Here is a 22,683-nt window from a genome sequence, read left to right as displayed (position 1 = left end):
ATTTTTTTTTCCTAGGCGTCTACGATTTCAGATATCTTAGAGGCATTTACAATTATACACGGTGGCTAAAAAATAAGTGCATTCCCATTGCCAGGGAGGTTTTGGGATTATACTGAGCAACTTTTACAATGGGACCAACCCTAAATCCGCAAAAAAATATATCTGGCTGTTTCATACATTTTGGCTGGTTCATTTTCTATGGGAGGGTAAATTTTTATTTTGCGATTTCGTGGTTGTTCCCATAGTAAAAATTGCTCAGTATAATCCCAAAACCTCTCTAGCCACGGGAATGCACTTGTTTTTTTAGCCAACCTGTATAAGCCTAGGTACCTAAATAATAAATCTCACAACAAACTACGTAATTGATAGTAGGTACAAGACCCTTCAAAAGTTTTGCTAAATAATTTGAACTCAAGCATAAAACATAACTGTACAAATATAGCCAGGCTAATAAAATGTAAAAAGTTATTACAGAGAGCGAACTCATCAGCAAAAGTTGCGAAGTAATAATTTACTAAGACGGAGCCCACGTCTCCGCGCCGTGTAATATTTTCCTCTGACATATTTATTGTCTTGGAGGGTGCCTTCCCTGGAGGGGAACCGCCCTTGGCCTGCAGCCAAACCGTACCTACGAAAAGAATTAAGAAATACAACAAAAAACCACGATACAAATCGTTTCTGGTTAAGAATTTCCTAAATTCTAAAACCCTTATCTCGAGTAATATAAATATACGTCGAATAATAGCTAAGTTTAGATAGAGATGTCCGTAAGATTTGTGAAATTAATTATTTTCTGGACGTTTCTATATTTGGAAGGGAGGGTAATGATAGGCGATGAGTTTTACGAGTTGTGATATAGATCTGTTGACAAAACGTGCGATGAAAGATAATACTTGTCTCAGTAATGAAGTACCTAAATATTTTTGGTCACGTTTTGATATCCTCGCACCTGTTAAAGAAATTGAGTTTTAGTACCTATCTAAACATATTAATGGGAGTTTGGTGGATATTAGTGTAGTTGTAGGTAAGTACCTACTTAACAAAAAAAGGCGTAGTATTTAATAACTAATAAAAAAGGCAACGCTTTTGTAATGTAATTTCTTCAAATTTATTACTTCTAATATATAATATAAAGATTATTTGTATAATTAATTATTACATTAAAAAAAAGGATTTAAACTTTTTGTATTTATGTCAATCGTGTACATTATTTTGTTATAGTTTAATAAAGGTATAATAATATATTTTATTCAAATTGCTAATTTATAATTTATTTCTGATTAATATGAGGAATTCGTGGGACGTTTTGTTAACAACAAGATATCAAGTAGGAATGCAGAGGGTATGTTTGTTCAGGCGTCTGTCAGCTGCGAAGCAAAATTAAAAAGCGGACGCCGAGTTTTTCCAGGGACGCACTTCGTCAGATATCTATTATACTAACACATTTTGTTAAGAATTCCTTTCATCATCAATCAATTTATTATCTAACTAGGTAGGTAGGTATAGACCAGGATCTCTAGAACTGTGTCGTATGCATAATTATTAGACCGCAGTTTGACTTTGATCGTTGTAGTGGTGTCCCGAGGCTGCAAGAAACTTGATGTTGCCAGGCTGAAAAGTGGTGCCGTTACACCCACCAGCCCTTTGAATTTCCCTCTTACAATTCTCATACATTGGCCGTAGAAAAAATCACGCCTTATTTACAAATCGGACTTAAGTGAGTCTAGCTCTTAGCATAATGCACCTATCTGATTAATATTAGCATTAATTTGAAGTCAGTTTAATTTGGGTTTACAAAAAATAATATTATTCTGATTTAAAATATGACTCTTAAACAAGTGTGAATGCCTTTCTTTATTTTTAGATATTAGCCAATACCAAAAATACATGAACAAAAAAATCAGAACAATGCAAAAGCGGGCAGAACAAGCAGAGCCTAGCTATCCTGCAATAAAAACATATGAAGGGTACACGGAAAGAACATGTCTAGTCACTTTTTTCGGAAAAAGAGATTTTCATTTCAAAATGTACTCTTAATGAACTATTGGTTATATCTTTTGCTACCACTGTATAATATATGTTACACAACTTTTTTTTAGTTAAAAAAGACCTGGTCACGGAATTACCATACATTTTGACATGGTTCCAAATTTTAATACCGCGATTACTCAAAATGTTACTTAAGTGACTAGACATGTTCTTTCCGTGTACCCTTCATATGTAATAAAACTCAGTGTAAGTGGCAACCCTAGCGAGCCCAGAGACCGGTGGCGAAGGTCATCGACCGGTCGCTCTGGAATATCGCGCGATATCTCGCCGCTAAACCCGCTCCCAGCTATGGTTTTCGATACGATATAAGTAGCTACAAGTGAAGCTATTGTAATACGATACGTGCTAAATGTATTGTGTTGCAAACCTATCTCGCTGGCTAAATCTGCTCTGAGCCTCGAGGTTCCACTATACAACGTCCAACTTCAATGACACGAAATTGGTAGGTCGCTTAAACATATCTTGTGATATTAACCTCGAGAAACCAAAATACCTATCGAATTGCCTTGGAAACCATTTTTGTACATTTTTCCTCTCCGTACCTAAGTCGAAATTATTAATATTTTGACCACTGTAGTCTTGATGAAGGAAAAATAGATACTTTCGGAATATAGTATATAGCTTGTTGCTAGTCATAACAGAAAATGTATTTCACATTTAATTGCGTCAAAAAGCATAAACCATATTGATAAAGTTTGCATTTAGTTAAACGGCTAGCCATTTAAAGCTTCACAAATTAGCGATTAAAGGCCACTTAGCTTATCCAAGACGGACTTATCTGACACTTTTAATATATTTACCTACCATTCTAAACCATTAATTAACTATTATGAGAATACTTATACTTTCTGAGGCATTTCTACAGTAATTAAAACCAGTATCCTTACCTCGTAGAAATATTAAACACTAGCTTTCGCCCGCGACTTCGTCGGCGTGGAATCAGTAACAGCACCTAGAGTAAATTTAGCGCCTGGATAAAGTGTAATATTAATCATTCAATTTGAGCATAAGCTTAATTGCTTGACATCAATTATCAGGCAATTCGTTAAATCTCTCAATTTCACCCCCCTTTTAAATCTCTTTAGGGATGATTTGCGACATAAAAACTATACTATGTCCTTCCCCGGGACTCAAACTATCTCTATGCCAAATTTCAACTAAATCGGTTCAGCGGTTTAAGTGTGAAGAGGTAACACACAGACAGACAGACCATTAGTATTATTAGTATTAGTATATTAGTATGAATTTTCAGTCCATTCCTAACCACTAGTCACTATCCACTTATATACTAAGTAGGGAAAATGACCTCTCTACATCTTACAGATGTAAGAGGTGCGTATTCATAAAGTGATACTTCACCATTATTTTGAATTTACTGATTTAAAAAAACCTGTATGTTTTTTTATGAAAATGAAAATGAAAATGCATCCGTCAGCCGCCCACTAATAGTTATACCTATAACTATAACTATGTATATTGTATGTATATTGGATCTGTGTTACTGCGACACATCAGTGCGTTTTCCTAAATCTTTTTCATACGAGTAAAAGGTATACATCAAGTGTGGTAAATGGTGAACCTTGTCGATCCTTGGTTTACCCAAGGAGAAGTAAACTGGTCGTAACAACTAACAATACTCGTAGTTGTTTCAGAGATTTACATGATTTTTCAAAGATATAGATGACATATTATTTGCTATTCCTGCCAGTTATTACAAAAGTTATTTGTGTGTTTTATATTCGTTCCAGTAAGTACTGACTGCCGCGTTCATTCCACCGTTGATCTAGTGAATTTAATAATTTAAGGTTCCTTATAATGTGATAGCGAGATGAACGATAAATATGTCAAGAGGTAGACAAGTAAAACTTTTAAGCGTGCTTGGTGGGTTGTAACTAAGATAGGTATACCTATTGGGAAGACATAATTAGTTAAATAAGGCTTTCTTATCGGAGCAACTACACTTCAAGCTTCAATGTCTACGACGTTTGTCTTAAAAACTTTTTAAGGACTTTTCAAGCGGACACCCTACCGATAAGTTATCGCATTCAAAGTATGTTTCTAAGCGAGCATGTGTGTATGTGTAGTAAAGGAGCATGCTATCTTGGGTCCATACTTTCAAAATAGGTAATTACCTACTCCGGGTATATAGTAGATTTCTACTACCCGTGTATGCAATGCATGTATACCCAAGTACAAATATTATACTGGCTCTTCGAGCTTGTAAACTTTAAATACTTAATGTAAATAATGAAAAAAAACAACCTACTTTTATCGTAACCAAAAAGGATATGGAAAAAGAGTTTTTAATAAAACCAATTGTTAATACATATTAATTTTTAGTAGCTTCAAGACTGTAATCAATAATTAAGACGTTATACAAACCACAAACACCGAGCCCAGTCGTGCATATAGGTATGTATTCCACACAGCTAGCCTATAAATACAGCACGCACACATGTAAACAAAATGACGTTGTTTTAACTTTATTTTATTTTTACACTCGCAAGCGGGCAGCGCGCAGCCTAAGCCTGTATGTAATTTCGCGCTCGCGGCGCAGCCGCACGCACCGATCAAGATGGCGGCGCTCTCATTCCAAGTTTAAACTTTAATTTCGAATATCGAATTTAGAAGTCGTTTTCGTACGCGATAACGCGTAGACGCAACAATTTGTTATTTCCATGGGAAATCAGTGTGACGTGCGCGGTTCGTCGGTTGCCTTGGAGCTCAACGCACCGGCTTCGTGAATTTCAGTGGAAATTCGCGCGTGCTTCAGTTATTAGGAAATTACGAATGTTTAGTAAGTATTATAATTTATTAAGGACTTAATACATCATCTGCCTAATATTATCTAATTCGAATGAAATCTTTTGTATGAAATTGATAAGATTTTTTATAAACATACATTTTTGTATATATAAAGAATTAACATCGTGCTTGATTGGTTTCATCTATTTACAAATAAGTATGTGTACGTACATAACTCCTTTTTTAAGGAAGCAGTAGGTACATTACTTCATAAAGTTGCCAATGGATAAACACTACATTTACAAATTAAAATTAAAAAAGGTAGCTACTATCGCGTATCCTGTTTTTCTCATTGGAAACATAAACTACAATCCTTACAATGAAAATCTATCAATTGTTTTAACAATGTAAAATTATCAAAGCTATTAATCTCATTACCATTCCCCAAACGATCCAATATCAGGATGACTAAAAATTTCAGAACACCCTTTTTTCAAGAATGAAAACTAGCTAGATCGGTTTTTGTTTTTGTAAGTAGAAGAACTGATTATCAATTAAGTTACAGAAGAACACGATATGCAGGTATATTACCTAAATTATACATAGGCATACTAGTTACCAGTACTTTCACAGTTCTATAAGATCTCCTAAGATATCAACGTATTCTATTCCTCGAAGCCGTAGGTAATGGCTAAGATCACAATAGCCAACCTCGCGACGGCTGAGGTCGCGTCTTACATCTTTTATTTATAGTTGAACGCATGCGCGATGCGATGGGCTTGCGCACAATTTATGCACAAACAAGATATAAAGCTAGCACAACACCTGGGTCATACAGATGCTGAATAACAATGAAATAGGATGTCACGTTAGGTTTACCCAAACCCGAGCAAAATAAACTACATAAATATTTCACTTAAGAGGAGGCGTAAAGCCAGGAAATTAGAAGGGGACAAAAGGTATGGTGTGCCAGGCGGGTTTTTACTTTTTGTCTCAATTACTAATTTAATTAAAGTACTTTATTGACCAAATAAAAGCATACCATCAGATTCAGATCCACGGCGCAGGCTTCGTCACAATTACAGAAAGCTTATCCACCTTAGGTTTCGTCAAAACAGAATGTTCATTTACACATAAGTCATCTGCAACACGCATCGTCAATATTAATTTAATAAAAAATGAGTACAAATTGAGTATATTTTAAAATAATTACTCTGAAAATATACTTCTGTTTAAAATTTTGCCCGTCAGGTCCCTCGGCTATAGGTATCTGTAGCTATTTTGAGTAAAATTATATAGCTATGGTATGCAGGGTAACGATTTCTTTAAGTACAATTGAATATAAATGAAAATTAGACATTTTTTTGTGCTATTTTTATTCTTGTAGAGACAATGGTAACCTTTTAAAGTTTTAGCTGCCTAATAGGTACCTATTCGTAACTTCCCTGAATAATTTAGATTTATTTATTACATAATATGAAATTACATTATAAATTATTTTAAGCTAATCTATACGAATTTATATTATGATCGTCAACTATTTATTATACACAAATGTCAATACATTGTCATTGTCGTGCGAAGGTGATTTGGCTATTGGCCTTTTTAGGGTTCCGTACCCAAAGGGTAAAAACGGGACCCTATTACTAAGACTCCGCTGTCCGTCTGTGTGTCTGTCACCAGGCTGTATCACATGAACCGTGATAGCTAAACAGTTGAAATTTTCAGATATGTATGTCTGTTGCCTGTTATTTAATACTAAAAAGTACGGAACCCTCGGTGCGCGAGTCCGACTCGCACTTGGCCGGTTTTTTTTATTTACGTATCGCTTGTTGTACAGTCGAGTTGTATAATATGACGTTTTCTCAGACTAACTATTCTGTTTATCTCTACTCTTACTCAAATCATTCCCGCACCGAAAACCCCGATGTATGAATTTATAGGTATGTTTCTTTCTGTATAAGTAACTTTTTAATCCAATATGAAGTACAAGCACGGCATAAGTAAATAAAGTGAGAACATTTTTTTAATATATAATTATCGTGACTAACTGACTGATAAGTAGCGCGTTTCATTTGTTTTCTCTCCACGACGACAGCGCGACTCGTGAGTCGGAAACACATCGTGTGCCACGTTTGTGACGTGCGTGACAAAGTACAGTTGGGACACGAGATTGTAGAATTTATTCCATTGAAACACGTTTAAACTTATGGCTGAACATTATGCGGTTGATTGCTGCTAAGCGATAATCGAAGCATAATAATGTTACCTCGTTTATACACCAAGGGCCAACAGGGCCTAAGTGGACTTAGAGTGACTACCCGATGTTTAGTCACAAAATTCTGGACTTGTTAGAATATTGTATAGAATTTCGTCCGTCGAAATTTTAAATAAGTATTTCTGAAATTTCTTCCCTATTGAAAAAATCGGTAACCTTACCTACCTCCTTATCTTGAAGAAAGAAGTTATGTCAGCACATAGCTATACATACCTACTTAACCTTGGCGTCATACGTTACACAATTTTCACATGATTTTCCCCCATCAGTTTAGTTACGTGCCTGTTCTTTACTCTACGAAACTTTCTGAAGAGACTTCTTTGTCATCGACTTTGGTAATATGTACTTTACCTATCTATTCGATTTTTTGCGACTCAACGTTGACTCAACTCAACGCTTCAAATCGACCATGAAGTTTTTTTTTCCAGAAGAGGTCATGCCAATTTTTGTTTGCCAGTGACTTGTTACTTGTTGACACAAATTAAAAAGGTTTTAAACAATTTGTCGTACCTAATAGTTACTTGTCAGTATGAAGTTGGTATTTGGGTCATTGACGGCGTGTGCGAGAACGTACCAACGTAGTCAACGTAACAACCTGGAGCCGTCGTAGAACATACCTATACATGCTCCTCGGAATGGCAAAATTTTTATCGCATGCCCGTTATCGTGGTCGATCATAAATCTGTTTTCAAATCGTGAGTCGCCATTGCTGGCTTAGCGACTTGCAAGCCGATACTGCCCGTAAGTGAGACTTAAACTAGACGTTCACCACTAGTCTTAAAGTATAATTTACAGTTTCATAGGACCTTTATTTATCACGATTCGATATCTAACGTAGTTTATTGTCGCATTGTACCTAAGTATTTGCCAATGCACGTAAAATGCTGGCCGGGTTCTCAAAACGCCAGACTTATTTATCGGTTTTGCCAACGCCGTCTTTCCAAGCGAGGCAGGGGACTCTGAAAGATAATGACTGTAGTTGAATTATATTCTAGAATCCTCACTAGATACGACGATAGAAATCGGAACGGGCAAATAAATAGCTTATTTAATTTATAGGTTTATAGGTACGTAAACATATCGTTGGTGCAGGAAATTCCAAAAAGGTGGAAATGTATACGAATGACTTTTTTTTTATAAATATTAGGGGACATCTTACACAAATCTACCTAGCCCCAAATTAAGCAAAGCTTGTACTATGGATGCTAGGCGACAATAAATATATACTTATATACATACATACATACATATATAAATACATACTTATATACATAGAAAACAGCCATGACTCATGCAGGAACAAATATTTGTGTTCATCACACAAATAAACGCCGGGATTCGAACCCAGGACCATCAGCTTCACAGGCAGGGTCACTACCCACTAGGTCAGACCGGTCGTCACTTACATTTTTTCAATTTTCTTATTTCAATTTATTAAATTATTTAAATTAAATTGAAATTTTCTCCCTTCTAGACCAGGATCTGGATGCATAATTATTAGACCGCAGTTTGGCGTCTGTTCCTTGTAGGTCCTTAAAAAAAAAGCTATATTTGGCAGGCTCAACAGTGGTGCCGTTTACCCTTTACCATAGGTACTTACATTCGCCGTTGTTTAAAATTCACATATTTTTTTTACAAATCCGACTGTTAGGGCGAATTCAAGGGGCTGATGGGGGTAACTGCATCACTACAAGGATCATCTTTTCTTCTTTTCTTTCTTTTATGAAATAGGAGGCAAACGAGCAGACGGATCACCTGATGGTAAGCGATTACCGCCGCCCATGGACACCCGCAACACCAAGTTGTAAGTGCGTTGCCGGCCTTTAAGATAGGAATACGCTCTTTTCTTGAAGGTTTGAAGGTCATATCGGTCCGGAAATACCGCAGGCGACAGTTCATTCCACAGTTTAGCTGTGCGAGGCAGGAAGTTTCTAGAGAAACGCACAGTTGAGGACTGCCAACCATCTAAGTGGTGAGGATGGTAATGTTGTCGCGTAGGGCGATGGCGAAAAGAAGCTGCAGGGATTAATCCAAACAATCATAAGCCAAAATACGTCTACAGTCTAATAATTATGCATACGACATTGTTCTAGTAGATCCTGGTCTGTCTGAGGCTCGAGGAAAATTCAATCGATGAGGTCCTCCTTAACTTTGTTAAATATAATTAAATTAGGTTCCTTTTATGCGCTCTTACTTACACTTTTCACATTTTCTAGCCTTTAGGGAACTGCACTTTTTTGCCTTAATTATTTACTTTTTATTGTGAAATTTAATTACGGAAATTGATATCTCATAAAATAACTTTCCCCTTTCGAAACGTAAGGTACTTACACGCTTTATAGAAAACATATCCAGCGGAAACTTATACCTACTGTTAGGGTTCGCGTTTAGAAGCCTTAATTTGATTGTTATTTTCAATAAAATAATCACGGTAACACCGTTTCAACATAGACAATATCCGTATATATTGAAATGGCGGGTAAATATAAATACTTATCGAGGATTAGTCGATGGAATGCGCGGTACGCCATTTTACCACAGATAGCCGTCTATAGTAAATGGCGCGAAAATACTGATCGGTGATTGGTGGAAATCTGACAGGTGATTAGTGATTGGAAGGGGGCGACTAGAGGGAACCGGGCCAGTTGCGACATTCTAGTGTGGACCGTGGAAGAAGCAACACTTGTAATGCCTAGCTAGGTTAATCGAAAAGAAAACAATAAAAGTGTTCGTCTCTAGTTTGAGTTCTCAGTAATCTCCAAATCTACGATACCCGAGTCGTTCTTCGAGTAAGTGGTGTCATACTACGCACAGTCAATATCCAATTATTGCTCAGCAAGAGCCAATTTATATTAACTCTATCAATCAACTAATACTAACGTGAAATACAGGGTCTTTGGTATCTGCAACGCTTTAAGGGGGCATGACTGAGGTATTTATGAACATTTTTAGCTATACATTTCTTAGACGAAGTTTGGTATTTAATCAAAATTTGAGAATTGTTGCGCGAAGAAGCGTTGTTTTGTACACAAAATATTTTATTTTCGACCAAATGAAACATATTTTTCACAGGTAGGTAGGTATATTATTTAATTATATTAGGACAGCTACGAAGAAGGTATAGGTAATAATGTAAGAAGTACTTGTCCAATGTTTACATTAGTATATTTAGTTACCTATTGAAAAAACATTTATGAAGTTGATTTAGCAGAAACAGCCAATAAGCGCTTGTTACAGCAATTAAACAACGAAATTGAATTGATAATGAAACGAATGCGCGTACTTATTACAATGCAAATGCACGTTAATGAAATCTAATCGACCGTTAAATTAAAACCGGTTCATATCAGCACCTAAACCGTAAAACGGATTTTTGAAGGACTTTTGGAGGAGATGTAGTTTTATGCTATCGAAGAAAATTTCGTAACTAACCAGATTTTTGAAATAATTGATATAAAATAGCAATTGGAATATAAGGATGTAAAAATGTATGTAAGATATAATCGGGTCCATGAAAACAACTTAAAGATTTTGAAGAAATACCTGTCCTATTTAGGAGTTTACCTGATGAACAAAAAATGCTGGAACACATTTTTTTGGAAAAACAATTTGTAATGTGTCTAAGAAACTTAACCTTAGGCATTAGCTTAGAGCAATTGGTATGCATGGTGTTGTATATGCATGCATAGATAGATGTAAGTACGCTCGGTGGCTGCGCCCACATGGATATGATATTTTGATTAAAATGATTAGTTTAAAAACTGACGATTCAAGAATAAAAAAATCTATTTTACCTTGGCTAGGCGCAAAAAGCTAATATAGGGAACGAGACGTAACTACATGTCCGCATGCCAAACGATCTAAATTCTCCAACAGCCTCGAGAGTTTCCAACAAAACTTCCCTTCCAAACTGTATGATTTACGATTATAAAAGATCTAGCAATTAGAGAAGGCTGCGGGCTCTGCGGGCCTTGATTTATGGTGATTCGCAGTAATCATGCCTGCGATCCGTCAGAGTAATTCTATTTTATGTCAGGGCCCTGATGAATGTCTGTGGTTGTCGCAGTCATCTTGGATTGAGTTAGCTGTAGGTAATTGTGGTCGGCGGTGGCTACTCGGGTTATTTTTGAAAAAGGCATGAGTACTGGCATGAGCTCATTATTCACGCCAAGGGGATACAAATAAGTATGAAACTGAACATGAAAAATTAAACCGGCTAAGTGCGAGTTCGTTTAACTCGCGCACCGAGGGTTCCGTACAAACTTTCAATTTTCTCATGTAAATAGAATCACGAAAGACTTGACCAAAAGTATGCTAAGCGTAATTGTGTACAGCGCCATCTATCGGCAAATTGGCTAACTAATTTGCGCGACCTATGTACTAATTTGCGCGACCTATGTATTTATGTATGTTGGTTTTTCAAGGATACTTAATTCTTTATCATGTGAACCGATTTCAACAATTTTTGTTTTATTTGAAAGAAGGTATTTTTAGTGTAATCTCCTAGACATTTCAAATAAAACAAACACCCGCAAATGGGATTAAATTGCTAATTAAATTAGAAAATTATTTTTGATAATTAAAAAAAAGTTTTTAAGATTATATTTTTCTTGTAATATTTATGATAATATTATTATGTAAAAATTTCAAAAAAAATCGTTGGTAAACTTCGGAGATAAGGGGGGGGGGGGGCTGGTATTTTTTTTTTCACATTTTCCTTCATATGTCAATTTGTTTTCACTATGAAAAACAAATAAAAAATTGTTTTGTGATGTTCAATTCGAGCTCTTTCAAATGAAGTCCCACTCGACTAGACTTTGACTTTTTGCCCCCTCTTCACATTGGGCATTTTTCATAATAAATAAAATAAAAATTACACATCCAATGTGTTAAGGTTAGCGCTGTTCATAACTATTCCAAATTTCAAAGCGATAGCTTCAGTTGTTCTCGAGATATTAAGCAATGTGACAGACAGACAGACAGACAGACAGACAGACAGACAGACAGACAGACAGACAGACGGACGGGCAGAGTCGCACCATAGGGGTTACTTTTGTACCTTTTTGGTACGGAACTCTAAAATATATATTTTGCTGGAACTGTGTAAGTGTGCAGTAAGAATGCAAAACGCCGGGGAGTTATATTTATATGAGCTTAACTTTACCTTTAGGTCTTTTGTTATAAACATGTATAAACATATACCAGTATAAGTAAGTATTTTTAATTTTAATTATTTTTTTCATGGTTTTTCTACAATAAACAACCACATAGGTAATAACACCAAAAACACGATACAACACAGTTTTTTTGAGATTTTTTTCCCTTGTCGATTTAAGGGTTAATATTGTATTGTATGGGTTATTTGAGAATTTTGAAGTAGCACTAAGTAGCAGTTAGAAGAAAAAATACCTATACTAAATCATGCCTGACCATATTTTATAGGGTAACATAAGATAACATATTCTTTACTTTAAAATACATATATCGAAGCATGTAAGAAAGCAAAATTCGTATTAATAGGTAATCGGAACAGTCACGAACATAATATTTATGCGGAACATTTTATTATATTTCTACGACGTAATTCAATGTTTAAGATTAAGTGTTTATTGTGAAATACTTATAATGCATGTTTTGTTTTAATGCAAACCCTTATATATATAGGTACAAAATAATATGGTTTTTGCATCAGAATTAAAGCGGAGTCGTTCCCTTTGTTAAACTCGGTAGGTACGGTCAGCATCAATAGTAGGTAACGGACCAAACTATACGTGGGTTCTATATACCCACCTCGTCCACCAAAATAGTTAGTCACATCGCATGTCCTTACCAGATATAGGTTCCGTCACCACTTCGGGAACAGAAAGCAATAAATAGGGCAATAAACGTAACACTTACCTAAACATAAAGAGATCGGTACATAGTGCGATACCGCGTCATCGCCTGTCGCCGCCCGGCGATAAACAAATCGTCGACTCCACTCAGCCCCTCTATCGGGCCCATAAAAACTTAACTATCCGGTAACACGAACACACCTCAATATAAATCAGAATAACTTGTGTGTACATATCAACATATCGCTGCTCTAAACATATGGCACCTCGCGTTTCAAACCACAACAGTGGCCTGCACTCCCAAGTTAAATTAAAACCTTTCGCTTCCAACACCCGATATTGACTAAGATGGTGTAAAATTGAAAGTAGAGTTTACCGCAACGGCCTAAATATTTGGTCAACGGTATTAATTTCAATATTATGCAAATTTCACCCTTTGAAAAGAGAAAACGTGTTGGGTACGACAATACGAGCAATCATCGGGGTTTTTGCATACAAACTATTGTTGACCGTTCTTACAACGATTTTCTCACAAAAAGATTTGTAATTTGCCTAATGCGTATCGATAATTTATGTAAAAGTTACGCAAGTACGGCTTTGTTGCATGGATACACTTTCGGTTTCAGAGGAACTCATTTGCATAAGGGTGCGTACAATGCGCGGATCTCGAACAATCCTTTTCGTTTCACTTTTAAAGCTCGCATTGTTGATTTTTTGCGGGTACCTAATAAATAAATCAAGCCAAATTTGTACGGTCGTAGAGAGCGTAGTCTGGTCCCTATGACTCTTTACATTGTTGTTATTTATTTTATGTAAGCAAACAGGTTTGCGTTAATATACTGCTGACGTTTATGTAGATAACAGGTACGTCAAAGAAATTTATGTTTCAAACCATGAGAAAATAGGCATAGAAGACCGGCCTCTAGGTATGGTAGGAATCCCAAGGGTACTGAAAATCGATAGCCTTTAGGGGCTTTAAGGTCACGCCAGATCGGGCGGTAATAGATACCCGCGGTACTAGTGATGTAGGCACCATAAAGTGACTAATTGTACTTTACTGTGACAAATTTGTTTTAATTAAACTACAATCATAAAAGTTGTATCAATGGTCATTGATGGTTGAAATAAATGCCAATAACACACGTCATTATGGCGTGTAATATCGTTTTACAACTTTAAGGCAATAAATAAATTGACTACCGTTTGTAAATTTTATTACGATTTTAAAGTCGATGACTGTTTGAAACGAATAATTGATTTATGCGGGTTATTAATACATACTTAATTTGATACCGCATTCATACTTACTCAGTTAGCTACTCGTATGATAAAAGTATTATCTGCCACCTATAAACTTTATAAAAAAATGGTAGAGTTAATAAATAGCAGAAAGTCTAAGGATGAACAGTATAAACATTATACCTATATTATATATAACATACATTATTATTATATTATTGATTATTATTACCTATATATAAAGCTAAATACGTAGGCACCTTCTTACCTCGGTACATAGTTTTCTATAAATTTACTTACCTACATCAATTTTTACAAACCTTACTTTGCAAGTTTTGCAACTGAATGAAATACTTAATATAGGTATGCTGAACTGAGCTGCAGAAAAAATATGGATAAAATAAAAAATACGGCTTATTTCATTATACCTAAGTATAATAGTGTTAAAAGTATATTGAAATAATGTAGAGAAAATAAGAAATATGTAATAGAAATGAAATTTATACAGAAAATATACTTTGAATCACCCATTGACGTGTTTCTTAACGTAGCCACGAATGAGGCGTCAATAATATGCTCTTGATCTTGAATAATCGGCAGCAATAGATTTAAACGGGAAACCTGTAAGCGGTAAACTAATCACCATCATATGTATTATAAAATAAACGTAACCAGATTTTAGTAGGGCCATAACTGTAGCCAGTAAGGACAGCAGTCCATCACACCAACGTGTTAACGGTCGGGGGTTTTCTACAAATGTTTCAGTATTTTAACACGTGTTAATAATCAATAAAACGTTTTAATGGTACATAAAAAGTTGAGATTTACTACGATTAGGCTCCGTATTATGATTGGTCGGAACGTGCCAGTTTTACAGTGTTATTAAAATTACGCTTAAGTTTCATTGACTTTCACTGTTTCTTTGCTATTATGATGTCACAATCAAACTTAATGACTTATGCAAATTGTTGACGCTTAATATGGACGTAAATTCGTTAAGTGAACCAAATATTAATCGTCATTAAAACACAACAGTTCTCGTTTCCATCCGATTAAAATTTGGTCCACGATTTAAATTTTATTTATGGTCCTGACTGTTTTTAAAGGCAGATAAAGATTGCCTTACGCTTTAAGCCTCTGAATTAAATTGGTTTGGAATAAATTGGGATTCCAGTTGATCGTAGGCAGTAACTTACAAGTTCATTCGGCCATAATCGCTTTCCCCCTGGTAGGCGGCTTTAACCGGAGATTCATTAAGCAGCCACTCACTTGTATCTATAAATTATCTACTCGTACCTACTTCACTTAAATAACTTAAAACTACTATTTAAGAATGCGTAGGCAAATGAGGTCGTTTTAAAAAGCCAGTCTGGACAGTCAGCAGCAGAAGAGGGTAAACGGGTCTTATTATCTTAAATATTATATGAAGTTGTGTTTAAATAATTATTTATTTCCGGTAATCCGTGGACACCTCATGCACCCGCTCAGCTACCTTCTGTTGCTGCCTGATCTATACACCTAACAGTACCTACCTATTTTTGCATAGCTGACCTGACCATGCACTGACTGCCTACCTATACACAGATTTAAATCTATACACCGAGTGCCAAATAAACTTTTACAGTACATTGCTACTTTACCGCCCTAGTGCGGTAATTAGCACAAAACGTGCCGATGTCGAAAATTTAAAGGATGTAATATATGTACTGTAAAACGTACAATACACGTGCGAAAAGGTAATTCGCGACTCGTGTCGATTTATCACTCGTTGCGAAGTTCCTCTTTTTGCACTTGTATCGTAATACACTATTTTGTGTCGTGTTTGTAACAAAAATATCAACACGTAACCCACAGTAATTTATTTAGGTAGGTACGCACTTTATATCATTTGAAGATAATCTAATGGATATTTTCAATACAGAGCCTCATAAAATCTAGCTATCCCTGTAACATGTTTTAGAACTTAAAGCTTTCTCGCCTTACGATTAACATGAATAAGATAGATAGGATGGTGAAACTTGTACGTAGCGAAAGGTTTAATTAACAGAGAAACTTGATTGCATTACACGTCTCCACTTTCTTACGTGCCTGGCACAAATTCTGACCGGTCACAATTACCGCCACCAGTTATCTGACAGCTTTTTATTTTAATTCACGCATGGCGAGCGCGTGCAATGGAAAAGCAAAGAGGTTTTTATTTTATACTAAGTACTTGCAATCGCCGTAAAATATATGTTTACATTTTGCGTCTTATTACAAAGGAGTAAGGTGCAAAAGTATAAACATATCTGTGACCAAGAAAATGGTTACTGTCTTTACAGTAATGAGTTAAGTTCATAGGGTCTAATAGACAGCAAAACAATCGTTTATCGACAAACGCCAATCAAAAAGTAAAAATGTAGGTATTCGGATGACGGATGCAACAAAAATTGACGTGAGCATTCTACACAGTATTAAGTTTCAATTGGCGTTTTTATAAACGTTGTCACTTTCCTAGGTCCCGGATGTATGCCTATATAAATTACATATACTCGTAAGTATTACCTAAAACACGTCTGTAAAGAACAAAAGCGGTAATCGGTTGTTTTTTAGGGTTCCGTACCCAAAAGGTAAAAACGGAACCCTATTACTGAGACTCCGCTGTTTGTCTGTCTGTCTGTCCGTCTGTCACCAGGCTGTTTCTCATGAACCGTGATAGCTAGAGAGTTAAAATTTTCACCGATGATGTATTTCTGTTGCCGCTATAACAACAAATACTAAAACCAGAATAAAATGAATATTTAAGTCGGGCGCCCATACAACAAACGTGATTCTTTTGTCGTTTTTTTGAGTAATGGTACGGAACCCTTCGTGTGCGAGTTCGACTCGCGCTTGGCCGGTTTTTTGTTTTTTGTTACTAAAGACGTGATGGCGGCCATACCACGATTTACAATGTCACAAATGATCATCAAAAAATAAGTAACCGCTCTAGTTCTAAATTAATTTAAAAAAAGGATATAAAATGAAGAAAGGCCCCGCATCGAGTTTTTGAAGTTTCGTCCTACACATCCCACGCGTAGAGGGTCCGGCCGTGGGAGCCAGTCGTAAACAGATAGAATTAGACAGGCACGGGTTAAAATTAAACTGACCAGTGGCTAGTCTGTGGGTGCGGTCTGATAGATCTGGAAGATTAGGATTTCAAAGTCTTACCTACAGTTAAATAAATTGTGGGAGGCTCTTAGAGATTTAATCTTTCTTCATTAAGACGCCGCGGTGACAATTTCACAATATGATATTGATTAAATAAGAGGGGCTGAATTCCCTACTTAGGTTTAATAAAATAAAGTAGGTATCTTCTTTTACTTATGAAAGTGTAGGTACATGTAGGTACAGCTTGCGCACATTCTATACAAAGGGCACCCGTTAAGAATGCGCTTTATTCTATAAATGAGAGCAAAGAATGTTAACTATCTTAAATTAAACTCCGTTGCTTATGGTTCTCTAACAAGCAGTTCAATTAAAACGCTAATGAGTTTTCATGCCTCCACTCCCTGGCGACCAATTATACAGATTACACGCACCCGCGCTGTTTAAACTTTCCCATCAACCCATTCGGCTGAATTAAAACATAGGACACCCCTATCTGTAAGCCTTTGATGTCACTCGTGATTTGTATGCCGTGGATATGAAGGGTAGGGTTGTAGTAGGTACGTGCTCTTGTTATCAAGCTTTTGTTTTCATAGGCATGACGTTTATCTTCCAAATTAACATAATGAAATATAAGTAGAAAATAAAACTTGAAGGTGTATGCATTTTTATTTTTATTGTAGGTAAAATCAATATTTTAGAACCATTCGACACAAATCATACAGAAATATGTACCTATACCTATGTAGGTACTTACATATTTTGTCCTGAAGATAGATAGGTACGTGACGAAATCATTATCTTTCTTTATCTAAAGGCCCACTGATTATCAGTCCGCCGGACGATATCAGCCTGGCAGTTAGAACAAAAATTTGACAGTTCTGAACAACTGACAGGCCGATATCGTCCGGCGGACTGGTAATCAGTGGGCCCCTAAGTAATAGGTAGGTATGTGGTATAAAATAAATTAATAATAATAAATAAATATTAATAAATAAATATTAGGGGACATCTTACACAGATCAACCTAGCCCCAAACTAAGCAAATTAAATTAAATTGAATTATCATTTATTTCAGGCCTAATACACCCATATGTGTTAGTAACTTACATAGCTAATAAAAACACAGTTAGTGCAATTACAAAACAAATTAACATGCAAATTAACTAATGACTAGGAGCTAACTTAGGGCTAGGACTCACCGGATGAGCCTTATAATTTATAATTATAAGGCTCATCCGCATATATAAGCAAAGCTTGTATATACTATGAGTGCTAGGCGACGATATACATACTTAATATATATATTAATAGGTATTGAGTTTCACGACTTACATAACTGACTATGATATCACTTGTAAGAGGAACAAATTACAAATATTATAAAGTTATTTTTTACCAAACATATAACAACGCAAGTTTTGTATCATAAATAGACAATAAAGAAAGATGAGAGGTTCTCCTAGATAGCTCATAATGAATAATGCATGAAAAACTTAAAGGAAACTTTAGCCACAGACCATTTCCCCGGAACTGTGGACCGGCCGAAATTATATCAGAGGGGGAACTTTTTTATTATTTATGTAATATTTTGCAAATTTTTGAATCGGAAGGGTGGATCCCCTCGCTAAAGGGTGGGCCCTGAATGAATTTATAGTTCTTTGTAGATAAACATATCAATTTGTTAGTGTTTTGTTAAGTATGTGAAGTGATTGTTGGTCGTATGTGGCCTCAGTTGGGCCGATGACTCCGTTGGCCGCACTTGGGACGGAAATTAGACTGACATGATACCGTGCTTAATAGTTTTCATATAATAAACAGTTAGGTATGTGAGGTATCTACAGTGAGTGGTTTAAGTTGCTGCAATTTAAGTTGCTGCAAGTGATCAGGTCAGTGGTTGAGAAATTTGTACCTAATCATTACCTACATAATCGCGGTAATGTCGCTGTGACTTAAATACATATATTTAGGTCGTACGTTTGTTTTAAAATTTACGAAATTAAGTATAGCTCTTAAAATACCTAAGTTTAGCTTAAGTCGCCTTAAAAATAATGCAACAATTTATATAATGTGTCTAAGATATATTTATCAAATGTGCAGTGCAACAAGCACTTTAGATGATTATTACAGTGCTATGTGTCTCATTTACATTGCATTTCTTGTAAAAAATACATCCACTGTCTAATATTTATTTATTTGTAGACTTCGTGGCCTGCTAAAGCCTCCTGCGACCCCGCGCAAAAAAGTTTATAGGTACATTCCACAATCTAAGTACTTATATGTATTATAAACTTTTATAGAATAACTATAAGAGTTCCAAATTAAGCTTCTGGGTCTCAGGAGGACAGACCGATAGATACGACAAAAAAAAATTGAAAGGAATGTGAAGCACTTGGTTTTTTTGTGGTTTTTTGATAGTCACAAAAATAAGCATTTTCCACCCTGTTTACCCGGTCACGGAAAGGATAAGCTCCCATTTAAAAGATAAACAAGCGTTTACAGCAAACGTTGTTTACCACCATTCTCCGCCGTATCCGCTAACCACTTCCTGTAAAAATCGGACCAGCCCCGCCTTGCGTAATCGATTCCTTACCGAGCAACTTTGCCCGTGAATCGATTGGAAAGCAAGCGAATAAAATCGATTTTCCCCCAAATTGAATAGTCGTAAAATGTAGGCAGCAGTTTTAATGTTCGAATTGTTTACACCGTGGCGTCGCGAGTGTAAACGCTTGTCGATAATTGATGATTTGATTTACAGCAGCACTAAACAACCGGTGTTTAGGCGATCGCGATATGTTCCTTTGAATAATATCAATATATCCTGATAACTGGAATATCTTGCGCTGCCCCTGGATCTATGTATTCTGTGTGTAGCTTGGGTAACGGAGGTAAGTAAGTAAGGTACCTAGCTTTGTTAGAGTAACTACCTAACAGTTATCTAGAACACCTAAATTTTTACTCACATTTTTCTAGAAACCTAACGAGTATAAAGTAAAAAATCGGTAAAAGTAAAAAGGGTTCCGTACCCAAAGGGTAAAAATGGGACCCTATTACTAAGACTCTGCTGTCCGTCTGTCTGTCACCAGGCTGTATCTCATGAACCGTGATAGCTAGACAGCTGAAATTTTCACAGATGATGTATTTCTGTTGCCGCTACAACAACAAAAACTAAAAAGCACGGAACCCTCGGTGGGCGAGTCCGACTCGCACTTGGCCGGTTTTTTTTTATAGCAAACGACGTAAAGCATTTAGACAGTATTCCATCGCGTTTGTGAGTGGTGGCGGCCAAATGAAAATTTCGAAATTTAAACTTGACGTAAGTTTTTTTTAAAGTACCTATCTAAAGCAGGTACATGAGCTGGGTATTGATTGTGTTAAAAAATTATTAATGTTTGTAATTTTGTATGTTTTTTTTGGTTTGGTTTCTGTTTTTACAATAATTTCGTTCGTAAAAATCCGCATTACAATCACAAAGGAGTTGAAACATAAGGCTTTCCGCTCCAGCAGTGGCCGCGCGGGCGAACGCACACGGCGCACAGCGCACCGCAAGCGCCGCTCCATACGCAAACCATTAAAAAATCGTAATTATTCGATTTAGGGTTCAACGCTCGTGTAACGGCTCACTCATAAACGGCACCTATAAATTTTATACGATAAACAAAGAAACAATTGCAGTTGTAATGACAAAGATTTGCGGTAGGTTATGGAGCGGTTTCCGCGTTTTATGCAGGGCTTGTTGAAACTTTTATGCCCATAAACTTACTGGAGTAGGAAAGCAAGTTTATGTTCTTAATATGTTATGAAACTTATGAAACATGTTCAAAATGTTATCTACTTGTTTGTACCTACCAAACTAACAACTACACAATATATTTAGGACTTATGCATCGAATTTTAATTTAGGAATATCCAAACTACAATTACAATATTTTAATTTTTTTTTTACCTTACTGTGTAAAAAAAAAAATTAAAACCACGTGTGAGTTGGACATGGACATGGTCCCTCATAATACTGTTTTTACTATATGCCTACTCCTTATTATTATTTTATCTATTATACAGGTTGGAAATAGATTTTGGGTCAGTGAGGGCAGCTACCAGATCCCGTGTTGCTAGGCGAAAATAGTCTTAGGAGACCTTCCTTCGATTTCAAATTAATGAAGATTGGCAAACTTTTTTTTTGATGCCAATCGATCCCATTCCTGTCCAGGATCAAAAGCTTGTATGGGACCAAAAAGAAATTTCCGGCTAGAAAAGCCATAAATCGAGAAAAACTTTCCCCATACAATTTGTATGAAAATGAAAAAAGTTTTTTTTTACATGTATTTTTTATGTCAATCGATTCCATTTCTATCCCGTATCTATAGTTTCTTTGGGGTCAACTTTCGTTAATGTACAAAAAAGCCAGAAATTAAAGAAAACTGTTTACTGACTGTTGTTGTTGATACAGGATAGAAATGGAATCGATTGACATAAAAAAAATACATGTAAAAAAACTTTTTTCATTTTCATACAAATTGTATGGGGAAAGTTTTTCTCGATTTATGGCTTTTCTAGCCGGAAATTTCTTTTTGGTCCCATACAAGCTTTTGATCCTGGATAGGAATGGGATCGATTGGCATCAAAAATGACAATTTTCTCGCATCCTGTATGTTTTTTCCAAAATCTGTAAACGCCAATCTTCAATAATTTGAAATCGAAGGAAGGTCTCCTAAGACCAATTTCGCCTAGCAACACGGGATCTGGTAGCTGCCCTCACTGACCCAAAATCTATTTCCATCCTGTATATTACATATAACATTCGTATATACAAGTTGGAATGAAATAGATATGGCATATTTCCCGCCTTACTATATTTTTTGGCATCTATTCCGTATTTACCTACTTACGTAGGTAGGTAAATTATAGGTACATACCTATTAAGTAGGTATACATTATACAATATAAGTACATAATATGATAGTTAAGATTATTTATCTAGCTTCTTATTCTTAAATGTAATTAGTTATAAATGAGATGAAAACCGTATATTGGTTAGTCTAGACTTAGTAGGCAGACTGCAAGTTTGCAGACAGCTATAAACCAGGGCTTGAAATATACACAAGGGGGAATGCACGCCACCTTACTATATTTAGAATTATTAGGAATATAGATATGTTACGGGCAACTTGATAAGTCCGGTGTCCGGTCACTATGAATAATGACCGGTCTGTATGCATAATGCCCACATCAAGGGGGCAATGTGATTAAAACTTCATGTTTAATCACTTTGACCGGTCAGTATGTATAATGACCACCCTACCTTGGGCAAGGTAATAAAACAAATGAGCTGTAATAGAACTGCAACCCCGCACAGAAAGGAACTATGCACTTACAGAAAAGTAGGTTTAGGTTATTTTAGAACTGCAACCC

General features: G+C 35.9%; 1 protein-coding gene across 2 annotated transcripts in view; it reads left to right on the top strand.

The window, feature by feature from the left end:
* LOC134750398 (homeobox protein abdominal-B) overlaps positions 1–22,683 on the top strand; it is a 130,760-nt gene that overhangs the window by 53,576 nt on the left and 54,501 nt on the right. The window contains exon 1 of one of the 2 annotated variants that reach the window (XM_063685571.1): positions 4,569–4,846. The exons of the other annotated variant lie outside the window; for it this stretch is intronic. The gene's annotated coding sequence lies outside the window, so the exon portion shown is untranslated. Of the gene's footprint in view, positions 1–4,568; positions 4,847–22,683 lie in introns of those variants that run through there. 2 annotated transcript variants of the gene reach the window in all.

The sequence above is a fragment of the Cydia strobilella genome, chromosome 2, assembly GCF_947568885.1.
Source record: "Cydia strobilella chromosome 2, ilCydStro3.1, whole genome shotgun sequence".
In the NCBI taxonomy this organism is placed as follows: Eukaryota; Metazoa; Arthropoda; class Insecta; order Lepidoptera; family Tortricidae; genus Cydia; species Cydia strobilella.
Note: the sequence above shows the minus strand (reverse complement) of the source record. Positions and strands in the feature narration are given on the sequence as shown.